Raw genomic sequence first — 19358 nt, forward strand, 5'->3', positions numbered from 1 at the left:
TTCCATTTCAAGCCAATGTGATTAAATAGATTTTTGTTTCATGTTTTCTTAACTTAATCTTTATTTTTGAATTTGAATTTTAATGCAATCTATAACTGTTAGCTTCTAATCAACTCATTACATATTGTAGTGCCTAACACTGTTCATGTACAATGAGGAGAATAACCTCCTATGCGAGCTTTATACACCAATAACATAGTCAAAGGAATCTATCTCAATATCGTATCGCTGTTGCAGGAGGACTAGTGTAGAGCAAAGGCGGTGTTTCAAATCATTGAATGCCTTCTATTGTGACTCAGACAAAAAAATTGTTTTTGCTACTCCCTTGGTCACTCAACATAAGGGCCAGGCAATATAAGAGAACCCCAACACGAATGTTTAGTAGAAGTTAGCAAAGCCCAAGAAGTTATGAATCTCTATTTGATTTTGGCTTCCAATAACTTCATTTAACGATTAGGGTAAAGTGTTATCATTGATCCAAACATATCCTTTGAATAAGGGTTGACTAAATACTATGGGTGTTGAACTTGTCAGGCAAGCATAAAATTATTGTACGGATATGGTTATGACAGGAGTGTAAAAATTAATTGTACGATGTCGAGCAAGGATAATATTTTGAAATTTGAAGTTTCAGTTACCAAAAATAATGGAAATTGGCATGTCCAACACAGATGGAATTTTCCACGCAGTTTTGAGTAACCCATATAATATGACATCGTTTTGAAGAAGTTACGTGCATGCACATTTAATAATCCCTTAGACTTTTGGAATATGAGAGCATAGCCTACAACAATAAGTACATCATAGTGTCACTAAGCATACACCATATATATATATATATATATATATATATATATATATATATATATATATATATATATATATATATATATATATATATATATATACGTTTTGAAGAAGTTACGTGCATGCACATTTAATAATCCCTTAGACTTTTGGAATATGAGAGCATAGCCTACAACAATAAGTACATCATAGTGTCACTAAGCATACACCATATATATATATATATATATATATATATATATATAATTAATTATTGAATGAAGTATTTTATGGAAAGTAATAAAACCCTAGATATATGGTTGAAGCAACATTTTTCACTAATTTCAAGTTGTATCTTAAAAACATGTTTTATATAATAACTTCAACTAATTGCCTCCAAAAAATTGAAGATTTTCACTTTCAAATAAAGTTGAGATTTGACATCTAACAACTAAACATTTTTATAATTTCACATTCATTTCAAAGTGTGTAAAGTTTACATTCTGAAATGAAATTGTAACTAAAGTGAAAATATTATACATAACAACTTAATTAATAACACAATCAAATAAAGTTGGAGTCTCACATCTAATAATTCAACTCAACACCTCAAAATGACTTAGCAACTAAAATGCAAATATTATATATAACAACTTAATTAACAAGGAGCCACTGCCGGTGGCGGTAGTCCCTCCCGGGGTCTGCAGGTACATTGCACCTGCAAATTACCTAACAACAAATGGATTGAGCAAGATTGAAAGGGCTATATGTAACCTTGAAAACCTAAACCAAGTAATACCAAAAGGTTGAAAATATAGAGCTATTAATTCTGCATACATGGAATGAGGTCAACGACCGAGCCAAACAATTTTATTAGCGTACAAAACCTTATTTGCATCTCTTAGAGAGAAAACTTAAATTGACTTTGAGTTTCCCTACAAGGAGGAGTAAAAAGAGACGTCTAAGTTAAGAGAACCTCGGTATAGCTTGCCAAATTGATATCATTCACTCTTGATATGGTATATAGTGAGTACCTGAGAGAACAATTGAAAGAAAAGAATTAAAAGACGAGATAATTGTATAAATCTGATGAGACAAGGATAAAAGAAAAGATTTTAATATAGTTATAAATTACCTGTGATATCCTTGATGGAATTACAGGGGAAAATCCTGTCATGCACAGGAAGGGAGACATTAAAATCAAATTTAAGAGAAAATCCCTCAAATGAACTTGAGCACAACAAGGGAGAGGAGAGACAAAATTATACCCTATGCATATGAGGCGGAAATAAGACTTTCAGTTATGTTCTAGATAGGAAGAAAACTCTCGTTGCAAGTTTTTGACAGTTTGTAAACAAAATTAAATTAAAATTTAATAAAATAAAAAATAAGTTGTAAGATTATAGGAAATAAGGGTAATAAGGGTTGAGTGACCATAGAAATTCCTTTTTGGCGATTTTTTTGTGTGCGTGTAGGGTTAAGAATCCATACCTCGATTCCCACCATCAGTTTGTTCAAGCGAAGACTCTGAAAGACAACATAGGCGAAAAAAAAATTAATAATCGAAGCACCTAGAATAATAGCAATCGAAAAACTGTTAACCAACACGGTTGTGACGACGGAATAGCTATCTTACCTTCAATTTAAGGAATTACCAAACTATTACCTAGGGTTTTTAAGAAACTGAAGCTATTAAATGAGATACGAGAGCAGAAAAAAAAAGGTACTTCTATACTTGAAAATTTGAGGAGCTACACAGAAACCTCTTGGAGTTCTGAACAGAAATACAGAAATAGGAAGCGAGACATTTAGAAAAGGTTAACTCCTGCCAAACTCGGAATTTTTACAAGAAAATTCTGTCAGAGGTTATTATATTACCTAAGCCTTCGAAGTTATTTGGACCAACGCCGTGCGCTCTCAAAGGTAGCCATTATGTGGAAACTATAAAGTAGACCAGCCCACCAATATAGAAATGATGAGGAAATAATACGTGTAGAGCAAACCCACAATGGAACTTACAGTTTGTAATCACCCGTACCGAAGGTAAAATACTCTGAGCCAAGTGTTCATGCATCCAGTGTGCATAGTGACAGATGGATAACATGCCCGAGCATACCTATAAACCAGAACATCCAGCCTACCTATAAACTAGAACATCTAGCTTAAGAGTCTAAGTACGGGGAAGAAAAAACTTAGGAGGGTGAAATCTAAAGTTTGGTTAAAACTTTTTTGAAGCCAAATGGCCAGCGATAAACTTTGGTTAAAATTGTTTAAACACTCGAAATTTATGGTCAACCAAAGAACTAATACCCGGTCAATGCCTGATGGAATGCTAATAGTCCCACCCAAAGAATATAAATAAAGTTACAGTCTCACATCTAATAATTCAACTCAACACCTCAAAATGACTTAGTGTTTGACTTTTTAATAGATCTAAATATTATTGAACGATGTTTTTTTATGGAAAGTAATAAAACCCTAGATATATGGTTGAAGCAACATCCTTTAGATTTTTCACTAATTTCAAGTGGTATCTTAGAAACATGTTTTACGTAATAACTTCAACTAAATCACCTCCAAAAAAAATTGAAGATTTTCACTTTCAAAAATGAGATTTCACATCTAACAACTAAGCATTTTTATAATTTCACATTTATTTCAAAGTATGTAAAGTTTACACTCTAAAATAGAATTGTAACTAAAGTACAAATATTATATATAACCACTTAATTCAATAACGCATAATCAAGGTTACACTCTCCCATCTAATAATTCAACTCAACACCTCAAAATGAGATTGAACTAGTCACATTTAACAACTATAAATTTACATTCATTTCAAAGTGGTTAAGATTAAACTATGAAATGGGGGCGACATAAGGGCAGCGCGGGCAGCTCTGGTTCAGGTAACTTCAAGGGTGCGCAGTTTTATACATCGTGAAATTGGCATCTCAGGGTCATTTTTGTCTTCATCTTCGGGACCAGATCCAGGCAGTAAGAGAAGATTTGAGCCTAGCTCCCCTGGTAGATCTTATTCACCTGGTTTAAGTTTCCAAGCTGGTAGTCGGTCATTACCAGATTCATGGCCATCAAAGGATGCCTTTTTCTGGTGGAGTGTGCAACTTCTCTCTTGAGGTTCTCTTTTTATCATCACTTGCTGGTTCTTTTGGAAGTGGAGGAACGATCATATTTTCTAGAATTCCAGTCTGTCTCTTGACTTCATTTTGATTAAAATCTTGGGATATCTGCCTTCCTTGGATTAATTTCTGTCTTGGCATTTTATGTCTTTATCCTTGGAGACATTTTTGGTTAAATTCAGACTGTTAATATCTTGATTTTGATGGTTCCTTCCTTTTGAAGATTCTGTAGTGCCATGCACTCATTTTTTTTGTTTATCTCAGAGATCCATGCAATGCTGATTCCAAATAGTATCAAATTTCTGTATAATTTGCATTAAAAACCTTATGCCTTCACTTATATCTGGATTTTTATATACTTTTAATATAAATCATGAAACTTTTTTTTTTTAAAAAATAGGTTCGCACGATGCCACCCTCATATCTAACAGTTCAATTAAGCTATACACACTCCGTAGTGGAAATCTATTTAAATATTGTCAGGTTTATATAAATTTTGTAATGGATAATTTAAAAACTTATTTGTTTTAGATTTATTGTTAATAAATTTGAAGAGTGAGTGATTTACGGAATTTTAATATTATTAAAATTTAAGATATAAAGATTCTATTTTTTTGGGTAATTTTTAAAAAGAATTACAATGTTGTATATCATATATATTTAGCTGAGATGTTTAATATGCTTTCTAGGGTTTGGGAGTTTAACTTGTTTTTTTGGTTTTTGGTATGATTTGCCTTCTGCCAGCAATTGCAAATGATGTTGTGTTTGAATCAATAGATTTATTTTATAACTCAATATGATGTGTAATTATGTCAGAGTATCATTAAAATTGAAATATTGTTTATATTAGTGTAAAAATAAATAAATTAAATAATATCAATTTGTAAAAAATATATATAACCTTATCATATTAAATCTATATTTAAAATAAATAATTAGTCTATTATCAAAGTTGAAATTTTATTCAAATCTATCAAAAAAAAAATTAAATAATATCGATTCTTAAAAAATATGTAGGTTCATCACGTTAAATGCCTATTTAAAATAGATATCTCAGCTCATATAACATGATAATATCTCTGCTCATATAACATGATAAGATCTATACTGTAACTCATTCAAAGAAAATTGATTTGGTACCTTTCTTTCCCGTCGCTAATTCAAAGGAAAGTAGATATGCACACTGAGGGAGACGACGAATTGGTCTACATCAAGGAGAAAAGGCAGAAGTTGGTGGATCGCATTAAGGCTACGCGTATTGCCCAGGATGAGCTTATATACACGGTTGAAAAGGTTGTACCTAACTTTGGGAGCTCTCTGGACCTTTCTATCAGCGTAATTTCTGCATTCAATGAAGCAGATCCGAATACAACGGTAAGGCCACATAAGCGCCATCATGGTGGTGGTTCAGGCAGTGGTGTGGGTGCAACAGGTGGCGTCTTGAATTCCGAAGACAGAAACGATGTTTCAAGAATGGACTATGTAAATGGTAGCGAAGAAGCAGACATTAGGTCTCGTCTGCTTCGGTTGGATGACAAACACGAGTATGATGCCACTGGATCTCATCTCAACGCTCTTAGTACTGTGAAAGTTATGGTTGCTGATGTTTTGCTCGATCGCTGTGCGGATCGCACATGTTTTCCGCCCATTGATTCTGCTGCGATTCTTAGGAAATTGGAAAATGGTTACTGCACACCTGCACATAAGAACACTCTCGTTGAACTTGGGGGAGAAGTCGGAGCTATTGCAGCTGTAGAAATGGCGTTGAAAGCATTTGCAGATGAAAATGCAGGTGTAGACTTGGAAGAATATGCAGTGAGTGGTAAAAATAGGATAATGGTACTGAATATTGACCGAACCCGATTGGCAAAGGTGCTTCCTGAAACAGCACAGCAACTAAATACTAAAAATACAGATAATTTAAATGGAATGGGTGCTGTTCCAGTAATGGGAACTGCTGGTGGAATGGATTTAAGTAGAGCCCCAGCTGGTATGAACTCCGGCATTCCGAGGCCAGATATGTGGGCTGGATCCAGTGGACCTCATCCGAAAGGTGTTCATCGCATGCCAATGGCAAGACCTCCAAAGTTTCCAGGAAGCAAACGTCCACAGATGATGGGCCCGAGAGCTGTCGATAGACCCACGGGTTTTATGGGAATGCCTGGACCTGGTGGTGGTCCTGGACAGGGGATGGGATTTAATGGTCATCCTGCTATGCAAAGGCCGCCAATAGGACCATCTCCTGGTCTAGTTCCACCTCCTCTATCTTCCAAACCAAGGACAGAGGAAGATGACATCAAAGATATTGAAACATTGCTTAAGAAAAAATCATTTAAGGAGTTGCAGAAATCCACGACAAGTGAAGAACTTTATAATCTAATTCATCGTCCTACTGCAAGAGAAACTGCTCGTGCTGCAAAGTTTAAAACAAAAGGAGGTACCCAGTTGAAAGAGTATTGTAAAGCTTTAACAAAAGAAGATTGCCGACGTCAAAGATGCTCCTATATTGCATGTGAGAAGGTTCACTTCAGGCGAATAATTGCTTCTCATACTGATATTAGCCTGGGTGATTGTACTTATCTGGACACTTGTCGGTATTTGAAGACATGCAAATATGTGCACTATGAGCTGGATCCAATTCCTGATCTACCAATGCCAGGGATGGTTGGCCTTGCACCACCAAAACCTTTACGTGCAGAATATTGCTCAGAAATTGAGCTTGGGGAGCCACAATGGATCAATTGTGATATACGCAATTTCAGAATGGATATTTTGGGTCAGTTTGGTGTTATTATGGCAGACCCACCCTGGGATATTCACATGGAATTGCCATATGAAACAATGGCTGATGATGAGATGAGGAATTTGAATGTGCCAACTCTGCAGACTGATGGTCTCATTTTCCTTTGGGTTACTGGACGTGCAATGGAACTTGGACGAGAATGTCTGGAACTATGGGGTTATCGTCGCATTGAAGACCTTATCTGGGTGAAGACTAATCAACTTCAGCGAATTATTAGAACAGGGAGAACAGGCCACTGGTTGAATCACAGTAAAGAACATTGTCTTGTTGGTATTAAGGGTGATCCAGAAGTGAACCGTAACATTGACACAGATGTCCTTGTTTCTGAAGTTCGAGCGACAAGCCGAAAACCAGATGAAATGTATGCGATGCTAGAAAGGATAAGTCCTCGTACCCGAAAACTTGAACTGTTTGCACGGATGCATAACATTCATGCAGGGTGGATGTCACTTGGTAACCAATTAAATGGGGTGAGATTACTTGATGAAGGATTGAGAGCAAGGTTCAAAGCTGCCTATCCAGATGTGGAGGTGCAGCCCCCTCCTACGAGACCTGCTCCTGTGTCTGATGGAGAGTCAACTGCACAAGCAAACAGCCGTTTTAGCGGAATGGAACCCAAGGTTACACCTGAACACATGCCTATCACAGGATCGGAAAATTATGCATCAGAGGAGAAGTTTGTGGCTAAAGACGCTGAAACGATAACTTGAAAACCTTACTTTTTGTGTTGATCCGACCAAGAACTTTTTAATATGTCTCTGGGCAATTATATTGAATAGAATCTACAGAAGCAGCTGAACATGTTCAGAAATGGTGTACTTGTTGTCAGTGAAATCTGTAGGTCCAAAATGCAAAAGGTTATGATAAAATGTATTTTAAGATTTTTATGTAGTAATCACTTTCTGGAATTTAGTACGAACCTGTGTTAAACACTTACTCGATATATAGTACGTATTATATAAATGATTTTTTAGACTATTTTTCAGCTTTGTATGTCCAAAAGGATTATGGCGTTTTTAGATTATTTTTCAGCTTTTTATGTCCAACAGGATTATTCTATAGTTTCTGAAATTCCTCCGGCCACAGTAAATTCCTGAACTCTTCCTTGTCATATCCGGAAACTGCTTGTGTTGTTTCTTTTGGGTGGTTTCCGGAGGCTCCGAGAAACTATGAACAGTCTCCATCTATTTTTGCACCTGCTGTCGAGAATAAATAAATAAATTGCCCTAAAATCTTGTGTTAAAAAGCCAAACACTAAGGGAAAGGACACATTTCATTGAGGTAAAGGCAAAACCAGGGGTCGAGTCGTGAAACGTTTTTATTTAACCTATATACTGAATTCAAGAGAGAGATTTTCTTTTGTTATATGTTGCAGTTTCATAATATGTCTATCCCACGTTTAAATAAAGGTTTACTAAATACTATGGGTGTTGACAAATAAAGGTTTACTAAATACTATGGGTGTTGAACTTGTCAGGCAAGCATAAAACTATTGTACGGATATGCTTATGATAGGAGTGCAAAAAATAATTGTACGATGTCCAGCAAAGATAATATTTTGAAATTTGAAGTTTCAGTTACCAAAAATAGTGGCAATTGGCATGTCCAGTGCGGATGGAATTTTCCAAGCAGTTTTGAGTAACCCATATAATATGACATTGTTTTGAAGAAGTTACGTGGATGCACATTTAATAATCCTTTAAGCTTTTGGAATATGAAAGTATAGAGTGTCACTAAGCATACAACACATATATAAGCTTTTGGAATATGAAAGTATAGAGTGTCACTAAGCATACAACACATATATAAATATTATTGAATGAAGTTTTTTATGAAATGTAATTAAACACTAGATATATGGTTGAAGCAACATCTTTTAGAGTTTCACTAATTTCAATTTGCATCTTAAAAACATGTTTTATGTGATAACTTCAACTCAATAGCCTCCAGAAGATTGAAAATTTTCATTCTAGATTTAACATCTAACGACTAAACATTTTTATAATTTCGCATTCATTTCAAAATGTATAAAATTTACATTTTAATATAAAATTTAACTAAAATGCAAATGTTATATATAACAACTTAATTCAATAACACATGATAAGTAAGGTTACACTATCACATCTAATAGTTCAACTCAACACGTGAAAATGAAATTGAACTAATCACATTTAACAACTATGAATTTACATTCATTTCAAAGTGTTTATGATTAAACTGTGAAATGGGATCGCACGATCCCACCCTCACATCTAACAGTTCAATTAAGCTATACACACTCCCCAGTGGAAATCTATTTAAATATTGTCAAGTTTATATCAATTTTGTAATGGATAATTTAAGAACTGATTTGTTTTAAATTTATTGTTAATAAATTTGAAGACTCGGTGATTTACGGAAAGTTAATATTATTAAAATTTAAGACATACAAATTCATTATTTTTTTTTTAAAGAATTACCATGTTTTATTTATATATATATATATATATATATATATATATATATTTTTTTTGAAAAGAATTACAAGGTTGTATATTAAAATTTGTAATATCTTTTTTAGGAGTTTAATATGTTTTTTGGTTTTTGGTATGATTTGAGTTTGGCAAGCAGTTTTGGGATATGATGTGTTTGAACCCATAGGTTTATTCTACAGTTCAATATGATGTGTAACTATGTCAGTTTATCATTAAAGTTGAACTTCTGCTCCCAAAAATAAATAAATTAAATAGTATCATTTCATTAAAAAATATGTGGCTTTATCATATTAAATCCTTATTTAAAATAAATAGTCACTCTATCATCAAAATTGAAATTTTGCTCATATCAATCTGAAAAAAAAAGAAAAAAAGAAAAATCTATTCATAAAAAAAAAAATCTATTCATAAAAAAAATAGATTCATCATATTAATTCTATATTTAAAATAAATATCGTTCGATGAGTATTTAAAATAAATCTATACTGTAACTGATTCAAAGAAAATTGATAGGGTACCTTTCTTTCCCGTCGCTAATTCAGAGGAAAATTGGTTTGGTACATTTCTGTCCCGTCTCTAATTCAAAGGAAAGTAGATATGCACATTGAGGGAGATGACGAATTGATCTACTTCAAGGAGAAAAGGCAGAAGTTGGTGGATCGCATTAAGGCTACGCGTATTGTGCAGGATGAGCTTATATACACGCTTGACAAGGTTGCACCTACCTTGGGAGCTCTCTGGACTTTTCTATGAGCGTAATTTCTGCATTCAATGGGGCATATCCGAATAGAACGGTAAGGCCACATAAGCGCCATCATGGTGGTGGTTCATGCAGTGGTGTGGGTGCAACAGGTGGCGTCTTGAATTCCGAAGACAGAAATGGTGTTCCAAGAATGGACAATGTAAATGGTAGCGAGGAAGCAGATATTAGGTCTCGTCTGCTTCGGTTGGATGACAAACACGAGTATGATGCCAATGGATCTCATCCTAAGGCTCTTGGTACTGTCAAAGTTATGGTTGCTCATGTTTTGCTCGATCGCTGTCCGGATCGCACGCGTTTTCCGCCCTTTGATTCTGCTGCGATTCTTAGGAAATTGGAAAATGGTTACTGCACACCTGCAGATAAGAACACTCTCGTTGAACTTGGGGGAGAAGTGGGGGCTATTGCAGCTGTAGAAATGGCGTTGAAAGCATTTGCAGATGAAAATGCAGGTGTAGACTTGGAAGAATTTGCAGTGAGTGGTAAAAATAGGATAATGGTACTAAATATTGACAGAACCCGATTGGCAAAGGTGCTTCCTGAAACAGCACAGCAACTAAATACTTAAAATACAGATAATTTAAATGGAATGGCTGTTGTTCCAGTAATGGGAACTGCTGGTGGAAAGGATTTAAGTAGAGCCCCAGCTGGTATGAACTCCGGCATTCCGAGGCCAGATATGTGGGCTGGATCCAGTGGACCTCATCCGCAAGGTGTTCATCGCATGCCTGTTGAAATCGTAATTTCAACGCTGCCTACTTACGCAGCCCAAAACCACCGAACGAAACCATAAAACCGCTAAGGGATATCGCACCGCTATCAAACGAAAAGCAGTTTCCGTATATTGGCCTCCGATGCGTTTTGGTGCAGGCACGTGGCTCTCGCCTGACCTAAGCGACTCTCACATATCGGGAGGTAAAGCCCAGCATTAAACTGTCTTCCGATATCCACTTCAGTCGTCCGATCTCCTTGCGTGTTGTCAGCCGTCGATCTCCGAAGCTGCATACGGGCCTGGGTCAAATCAATTTTTACGCCGAGTGAATGACTTTTTCGTTGACCGCCGTAGTGGAGTTAATGAATTTAATGTTTGTTCGTAGTTTTTTTGGTAAGGCTTTTAATATGTACGTCAAATGCCTTTAATATAGTCATGGGCATATTATATATTTTTTATGATGTAGTAAATAGACTACGTGTGGTAGTTTAGAGTTTTTTTTTGTATGTATGTTTTATATAAAACATTGTGTCGTGTCCGTGTGTGAAAGTTTTTTTATGTTGTGAGTGGAGAGGCTACGCACGAGTGGGTGCATTTTCTTTTGGAGGCACAGCAGTGCTGTAATGTTTATCTGCAAATGAAAAACATAGGAATGTTTTGAAAAACTGTTTTATGTAATATCCACAGCAGTGGAAAATCTGTGAGAGAAGCAGAGTAGTTTTTTTTTGTAATTCCCTCTTTGCACAGAGGGTGAAATATGTATCAGTTTTTTTTTAATTAATAGAAATGCTTTGTGACTGTGTAATGCTGTCTTCTGAGTTAAATTTTAAGAGGTTCTCTGCATAAGATTCTGGATAGAGTAAACAGAGCATTGTCTCTGTGTGGAATTTTATTTTGGTTTTGGTATTTGTCCATTTAAAAATACCCAACAGTGGTATCAAAGCAGGACCAGGCTCTTTAAAGAAGTTAAAGAAGCTGAAGGGAGAAGGTTGTTGCTGCAGCAAAACTTCTCAGGCAGACAAAAGACTCAGACAACAAAGGATTCAGGTATTTGTCAAGGTTTTTTTTGTGTTGCTGAAGAAGCAGTGATTTGTTTTAAATACACAGTCAAGGAATGGCCAGCACAAGCACTGGTATGGGTTTGTTTAACACCCAGCTCCCACAGTTTAATGGGAAGAACTATGACTACTGGTCAATAACTATGAGAGCCCTGTTTGCCTCTCAAGATTTATGGGAAATAGTTGAAGAAGGTTTTGAAGAAGTAGCAGATGAAAATGAGTTCAATGCACTAACTCAGGGAGAGAGAGATCAGCTGAAGAGCAATAGGAGGAAGGATGCAAAGGCCATTTTATTGTTGCATCTAGCAGTAGATCAGAGTATATTTCCAAGGATAGCAGCAGCTAAAACATCAAATGAAGCATGGCAAACCCTGAAGACAGCCTATCAAGGCATGGAGAGAGTGAAGACAGCAAAGCTACAATTGCTGCGAAAGGATTTTGAAAACTTGAACATGAAAGAGTGAGACAACATTGAATCATTCTTCACTCATGTGATTGGTGTAATCACACAAATAAGAACTCATGGAGAAACAATTGAAGATAGAAGAATAGTGGAGAAAATATTGAGGGTCTTACCCTCAAGGTTTGATGCCATAGTCACCACCATTGAAGAGACAAAGGATCTCTCAAACTATTCAGTTGATGAGCTACATGCATCACTGATAACACATGAGCAGAGGTTGAGTAGGAATGAAAACTCATCTCTTGAGCAAGCCTTCAAGACCCAGATGTCCTTTGGAAGAGGAAGAGGTCAAGGAAGAGGAAACCGAAGAGGAAGAGGCAGAAGCCAGAACAGAGGTGGAAGGAACAGCCCATCAAATGCACAAGGAAGAGGCAGCAATCCAAATCAGAACCAAGGTCAAGGCAGCAGCCAACAAAGAGATCAGTATCAGGCTCAAGGACAAAGGTATGATAAATCTAATGTTCAATGCTATTATTGCAAAAAGTATGGACATTATGCTAGTGATTGTAGAAAGAAACAACATGATATGAACAACAGACAAAATGCAAATGTTACAAGAGAAAACAACAGTCAAGAAAATGTCCTGTTAGCTTGTAACATGGCTGAAACACATAGTGAGGACATATGGTTTTTAGACTCAGGTTGCAGCAACCATATGACAGGGAATATAGCCCTCTTTTCAGCCTTAAATCAGAATTTGAAATCAGAGGTCACACTAGGAACTGATAGTAAAGTGTCTGTTATGGGAAAAGGGGAGGTAAAAATATTTACAAAGAAAGGAGAAGGGAAAACCATAGCAGATGTCTACTATGTCCCCGGAATGAGATGTAACCTATTGAGTGTTGGACAGCTTATCCAAAAGGGTTACAATGTTTACTTTGAAAATGATGTGTGCACCATCATGGACATACCACCCAGCAAAAGATGCATTGCTGAAGTGAAGATGACAAGGAACAGGATGTTCCCTCTCCGGATCAGGGCAGACATGAAGAACAAAAGGGAAATGGCAGCAGTCACCCAAGAGGCCTTCCAAAGCGTGCCAAAGGATGAGAACTGGTTATGGCACTTGAGATTCGGGCATCTAAATTTTGGAGGTCTAAACTTATTGAGCAGAAAAGGAATGGTAAAGGGATTACCATTGATAGAGAAACCGGACAGCCTATGTGAAGGCTGCATTTTGGGAAAACAACACAGAGAAAGTTTTCCATCAGGGAAAAGCATAAGGGCAAAGACACCCTTAGAGATTATCCACTCAGATTTGTGTGGACCAATGCAAGCTCCATCATTAGCAGGCAGCCTATATTTCTTGACATTCATTGATGATTTTACAAGAAAGACTTGGATATATTTCCTCAAGAACAAAAGTGAAGTCTTTGAGAAATTCCAAAATTTCAAAGCACTTGTGGAGAACCAAAGTGGGCTGCACATAAAAGTATTGAGAACTGATAGAGGAGGTGAGTATATCTCCAAGGAATTCCTAAGATTTTGTAGAGAAAATGGAATTCATAAACAGTTTACAACTCGGTACACCCCACAGCAAAATGGAGTTGCTGAAAGGAAGAACATAACCATCATGGATATGGCGAGGAGCATGCTGAAGGCAAAGCATTTGCCAAATGAGTATTGGGCTGAAGCTGTACATTGTGCAGTTTATATATTGAACAAGTGTCCTACAAAAGCAGTCATGAACAAGGTGCCAGAAGAGGCATGGAGTGGGAGAAAGCAAGGAGTCACCCACATGAGAGTTTTTGGGTGTGTGGCCTATGCACACATACCAGATCAGCTAAGGAGGAAGTTGGACAGCAAAGGGGAGAAATGCATCTTCATTGGATACAGTGATGAATCCAAAGCCTACAGGCTGTACATTCCATCTACCAAGAAGTTCTTTGTCAGCAGGGATGTTCAATTCATTGAAGAGGAAGCTTGGGATGGAAGCATAGAGAAAACAGTGAATGTCAAAAACTGTTTGTCTCATGATGAAGATGATGAGGAGGTGGCTGAAATACATCCCCAAACAGCAGCGCCAACACAAGGACAGCAAGGGACACCATTGAGGACAACACAAGGACAGCAAGGTACACCATTGAGGATCAATGAGAGTGCTTCTCCAAGCACACCACAAGGAGGAAATTCAAGTGCATCTTCAAGCACTTGCACACCAAGTGAAAGAGGTAAGAAATTTAGAAATCTAAGTGATATTTATGATGAAGGAATGAATTCCTTATTTGCCTTGTATTGTCATGTTGATGATCCTATTCATTTCGAAGAAGCAATTAAAGATAGGAAATGGATAGAAGCTATGGATGAGGAGATGAATGCCATAGAGAGAAACAAAACATGGGATTTGGTTGAGTTACCAAAAGCAAAGAAGTCATTGGTGTGAAATGGGTCTATAAGACCAAGAGCAATGCTGAAGGCAAGATAGAAAGGCATAAAGCAAGGTTGGTTGTCAAAGGCTACAAGCAGCAGTATGGGAGAGATTATGAGGAGACTTTCGTACCGGTTGCAAGAATGGAAACCGTGAGAGCAGTGCTGTCCATAGCAGCACAAAACAAATGGAAAGTCTACCAAATGGATGTGAAATCAGCATTCCTAAATGGAGTGTTAATGGAAGAGGTCTATGTGGAACAGCCTCTCGAATATGAGAAGAAAGGTGAAGAGCACAAAGTGTGCAAATTGAAGAAAGCTCTTTATGGGCTGAAGCAAGCGCCAAGAGCATGGTACAGCAGGATATATTCATATCTATTGGATAATGAATTCGACAAGTGTGAAGGAGAACCCACAGTCTACATCAAGGAAAAGGATGGTAAAATTTTAATTGTTGTCTTGTATGTAGATGATGTTATTTTCACTGGAAATGATATTTATCTTATTGAGAATTTTAAATCAGTCATGAAGGATGAATTTGAAATGACTGACATGGGTTTGTTGAGATACTTCTTAGGCATAGAAGTAGATCAAAATGAAAAAGGAATTTTTATATCTCAAGCAAGATATGTAAATCAAGTTTTGGGCAGATTTAAGATGGAAGAATGCAAGGCAGCAATCACTCCCACAGTGATGGGATTAAAACTCAGCAGAGAGGACAGCAGCAAGGATTTTGATCCTAGCTTGTATAAAAGCATTGTGGGCAGCCTTATGTATTTAACAGCAACTAGGCCTGATTTAATGTATGCTGTTAGTTTGATTTCGAGGTTTATGGAGAGGCCAAAGGAGGCACATTGGCAGGCAGCAAAGAGAATTTTGAGGTATGTCAAAGGCACTAAAATGTTTGGAATTTTATATCATGCGTCAGAACATTCAGATTTGGTTGGATACACAGATAGCGATTGGGCTGGAAGTGTAGATGATCGGAAGAGTACTTCCGGTTATGTTTTTAATATGGGTTCAGGCGCCATCTCATGGGCTTCTAAGAAGCAGTCCATTGTAGCATTGTCTACAGCAGAGGCTGAATATGTGGCAGCTACAGCAGCAGCGTGTCAAGCAGTGTGGATGAGAAGAATGTTGAGAAGCTTAGGCCAAGAGCAGGCAAAAGCGACAGCGATCTTTTGTGACAATAGCTCAGCTATTGCATTGTCAAAGAATTCAGTGTTTCATAAGAGAACGAAACACATTGATACAAGGTTTCACTACATCAGAGAATTGGTGAACAATGGAGAAATTGTCTTGGAACATTGCAGGACTCAAGAACAGGTTGCGGACATCTTGACAAAGCCACTTGATCAGAAAAGCTTTGAATTTTTGAGGAAGTGTCTCGGTATGACCGAATGCCCAGCTGTTGAAATTAAAGGGGAGTGTTGAAATCGTAATTTCAACGCTGCCTACGTACGCAGCCCAAAACCACCGAACGAAACCATAAAACCGCCAAGGGATATCGCACCGCTATCAAACGAAAAGCAGTTTCCGTATATTGGCCTCCGATGCGTTTTGGTGCAGGCACGTGGCTCTCGCCTGACGTAAGCGACTCTGACATATCGGGAGGTAAAGCCCAGCATTAAACTGTCTTCCGATATCCACTCCAGCCATCCGATCTCCTTGCGTGTTTTCAGCCGTCGATCTCCGAAGCTGCATACGGGCCTGGGTCAAATCAATTTTTACGTGGAGTGAATGACTTTTTCGTTGACCGCCGTAGTGGAGTTAATGAATTTAATGTTTGTTCGTAGTTTTTTTTGGTAAGGCTTTTAATATGTTATGGGCATACGTCAAATGCCTTTAATATAGTCATGGGCATATTATATATTTTTTATGATGTAGTAAATAGACTACGTGTGGTAGTTTAGAGTTTTTTTTTGTATGTATGTTTTATATAAAACATTGTGTCGTGCCCGTGTGTGAAAGTTTTTTTATGTTGTGAGTGGAGAGGCTACGCACGAGTGGGTGCATTTTCTTTTGGAGGCACAGCAGTGCTGTAATGTTTATCTGCAAATGAAAAACATAGGAATGTTTTGAAAAACTGTTTTATGTAATATCCACAGCAGTGGAAAATCTGTGAGAGAAGCAGAGTAGTTTTTTTTTGTAATTCCCTCTTTGCACAGAGGGTGAAATATGTATCAGTTTTTTTTTAATTAATAGAAATGCTTTGTGACTGTGTAATGCTGTCTTCTGAGTTAAATTTTAAGAGGTTCTCTGCATAAGATTCTGGACAGAGTAAACAGAGCATTGTCTCTGTGTGGAATTTTATTTTGGTTTTGGTATTTGTCCATTTAAAAATACCCAACAATGCCATTGGCAGGACCTCCAATGTTTCCAGGAAGCAAACCTCCACAAATGATGGGTCCGAGAGCTGTCCATAGACCCATAGGTTTTATGGGAATGCCTGGACCTGGTGGTGTTCCTGGACAGGGGATGGGATTTAATGGTCATCCTGCTATGCAAAGGCCGCCAATAGGACCATCTCCTAGTCTAGTTCCACCTCCCATATCTTCCAAACCAAGGACAGAGGAAGATGACATGAAAGATATTGAAGCATTGCTTAAGAAAAAATCATTTAGCGAGTTGCAGAAATCCAAGACAAGTGAAGAACTTTATGATCTAATTCACCGTCCTACTGCAAGAGAAACTGCTCTTGCTGCAAAGTTTAAAACAAAATGAGGTACCTAGTTGAAAGAGTACTGTAAAGCTTTAACAAAAGAAGATTGCCGCCGTCAAAGATGCTCCTATATTGCATGTGAGAAGGTTCGCTTCAAGCGAATAATTGCTTTACATACTGATATTAGCCTGGGTGATTGTTCTTTTCTGGACAATTGCCGGCATATGAAGATATGCAAATATGTGCACTATGAGCTGGATCCAATTCCTGATCTACCTATGCCAGGGATGGTTGGCCTTCCACCACCAAAACCTTTACGTGCAGAATATTGCTCAGAAATTGAGCTTGGGGAGCCACAATCGATCAATTGTGATATACGCAATTTTGGAATGGATATATTGGGTCAGTTTGGTGTTATTATGGCAGACCCGCCCTGGGATATTCACATGGAATTGCCATATGGAACAATGGCTGATGATGAGATGAGGAATTTGAATGTGCCGACTCTGCAGACTGATGGCCTCATTGTCCTTTGGGTCACTGGACGTGCAATGGAACTTGGACGAGAATGTCTGGAACTATGGTGTTATCGACGTATTTAAGAGCTTATCTAAGTGAATACTAATCAGCTTCAGCGAATTATTAGAATAGGGAGAACAGGCCACTAGTTGAATCACAGTAAAGAGCATTGTCTTGTTGGTATTAAGGGTGACCCAGAAGTGAACCGTAACATTGACACAGATGTCCTCGTACCCGAAAACTTGAACTGTTTGCGCGGATGCATAACATTCATGCAGGGTGGATGTCACTTGGTAACCAATTAAATGGGGTGAGATTAGTTGTTGAAGGATTGACAGCAAGGTTCAAAGCTGCCTATCCAGATGTGGAGGTGCAACCTCCTTGTCCTACGAGACCTGCTGTTGTGTCTGATGGAGAGGCAACTGCACAAGCAAACAGCTGTTTTAGCGGAATGGAACCCAAGGTTACACCAGAACACATGCCTTTGACAGGATCAGAAATTAAACATCAGAGAAGAAGTTTGTGGCTAAATACGCTGAAACGATAACTTGAAAACCTTACTTTTTGTGTTGAATAGAATCTGCAGAAGGAGCTGAACATGTTCAGAAACGGTGTACTTGTTGTCGAGAGAAATCTGAAATTGATGATTGCAGGACAATTATTCAGTGTTTTACAGTGACACTCCTCAGGTGGTGGGAGATAGATTCATCTCCAAAACTCATAGAAACAATGGAAGCAAAAGTGCTAAAAGATGAGAAAGGAGATGTGATTCATAATCTTGATGGCACAATTATCAGCAACATGATAGGAGCACTTACATCAATGATCTTGGAACATTGGTGTGGTAGTGAAACAGAAATCTCTAATAAAAATGAAGTCATTCTGATGAATTTAAAGTGCCACAAAATGTCTCAATATGATGACTTCCATAGAGATTGGATGCAGAGAATATATGAAGTCAAGGACTCAAAGAACATGTTATGGAAACAGGTATATCTTGCAGCTTTGCCATCTAAATTTGTTGATTATATTAAAATGGAGGAAGTCTTTCAATTACCTTTTGAGTCATACACATGGGGAGAGATTTATTCTCTCATTACAAGGACATTGGTCAGAGTATGCACTAGTTCAAAGGTAAATAAGTCTTTGGAAAAGCTTTCCACACTGCCTTACAGAAAATCCATATGCAGCAAATATGGATTAACATTGGATGATCCTTTGGTAATGAAAAGGAAGGCTAAGAAAAAAGGAAAAAAAGAGTTTAAAGAAACTTTCTACAAAAACCAAAGAAATTATCCAAAGCCCAAAGATAGATATTCAAAGTCAAGGCGTGGTCAAGCCTCTGGAACAAAAAGAGGGTATTATAAATATGTTTCCAAAACTCATTATTACAATCCTTCTGATATCCATCTGCATACTTATAAACAAGACAGATGGAATAAAATTACTTGTTGGCTATGTGGGAAAACTAGACATACTTCCTCCCGATGTCCAAAGGGTGAAGAATCAAAACTAAACAGGGGAAAGAAGTCCCAAGTCTTTTCCCAAAGAAACAAACAAGTAAAGCTAGAAGGAAGAAGACCAATTGTGTGTATGAAATGCGGTTCTCATGCT

The 19358-nt window shown here is 37.3% G+C and overlaps 1 long non-coding RNA gene and 2 pseudogenes across 1 annotated transcript; 2 read left to right on the forward strand and 1 right to left on the reverse strand.

Moving 5' to 3' along the window:
- Positions 1-1525: 1525 nt before the first annotated feature.
- LOC149187990 (uncharacterized) lies at positions 1526-2135 on the reverse strand. Its single transcript, XR_016256223.1, has 3 exons — positions 2055-2135; positions 1922-1956; positions 1526-1820 (listed from the first exon to the last, which is right to left on the reverse strand). It is a non-coding gene; the product is annotated as an uncharacterized LOC149187990 (long non-coding RNA).
- A 2961-nt stretch (positions 2136-5096) lies between these two features.
- On the forward strand, positions 5097-7436 carry LOC149187991 (N(6)-adenosine-methyltransferase MT-A70-like pseudogene; annotated as a pseudogene).
- Positions 7437-9797: 2361 nt separating this feature from the next.
- Positions 9798-18296, forward strand: LOC149187992 (N(6)-adenosine-methyltransferase MT-A70-like pseudogene; annotated as a pseudogene).
- The last annotated feature ends 1062 nt before the right edge of the window (positions 18297-19358 follow it).

This window comes from Pinus tabuliformis, chromosome 3_1 (genome assembly GCF_031772625.1).
Source record: "Pinus tabuliformis cultivar Carrire ecotype Pingquan chromosome 3_1, CPIR1, whole genome shotgun sequence".
In the NCBI taxonomy this organism is placed as follows: domain Eukaryota; kingdom Viridiplantae; phylum Streptophyta; class Pinopsida; order Pinales; family Pinaceae; genus Pinus; species Pinus tabuliformis.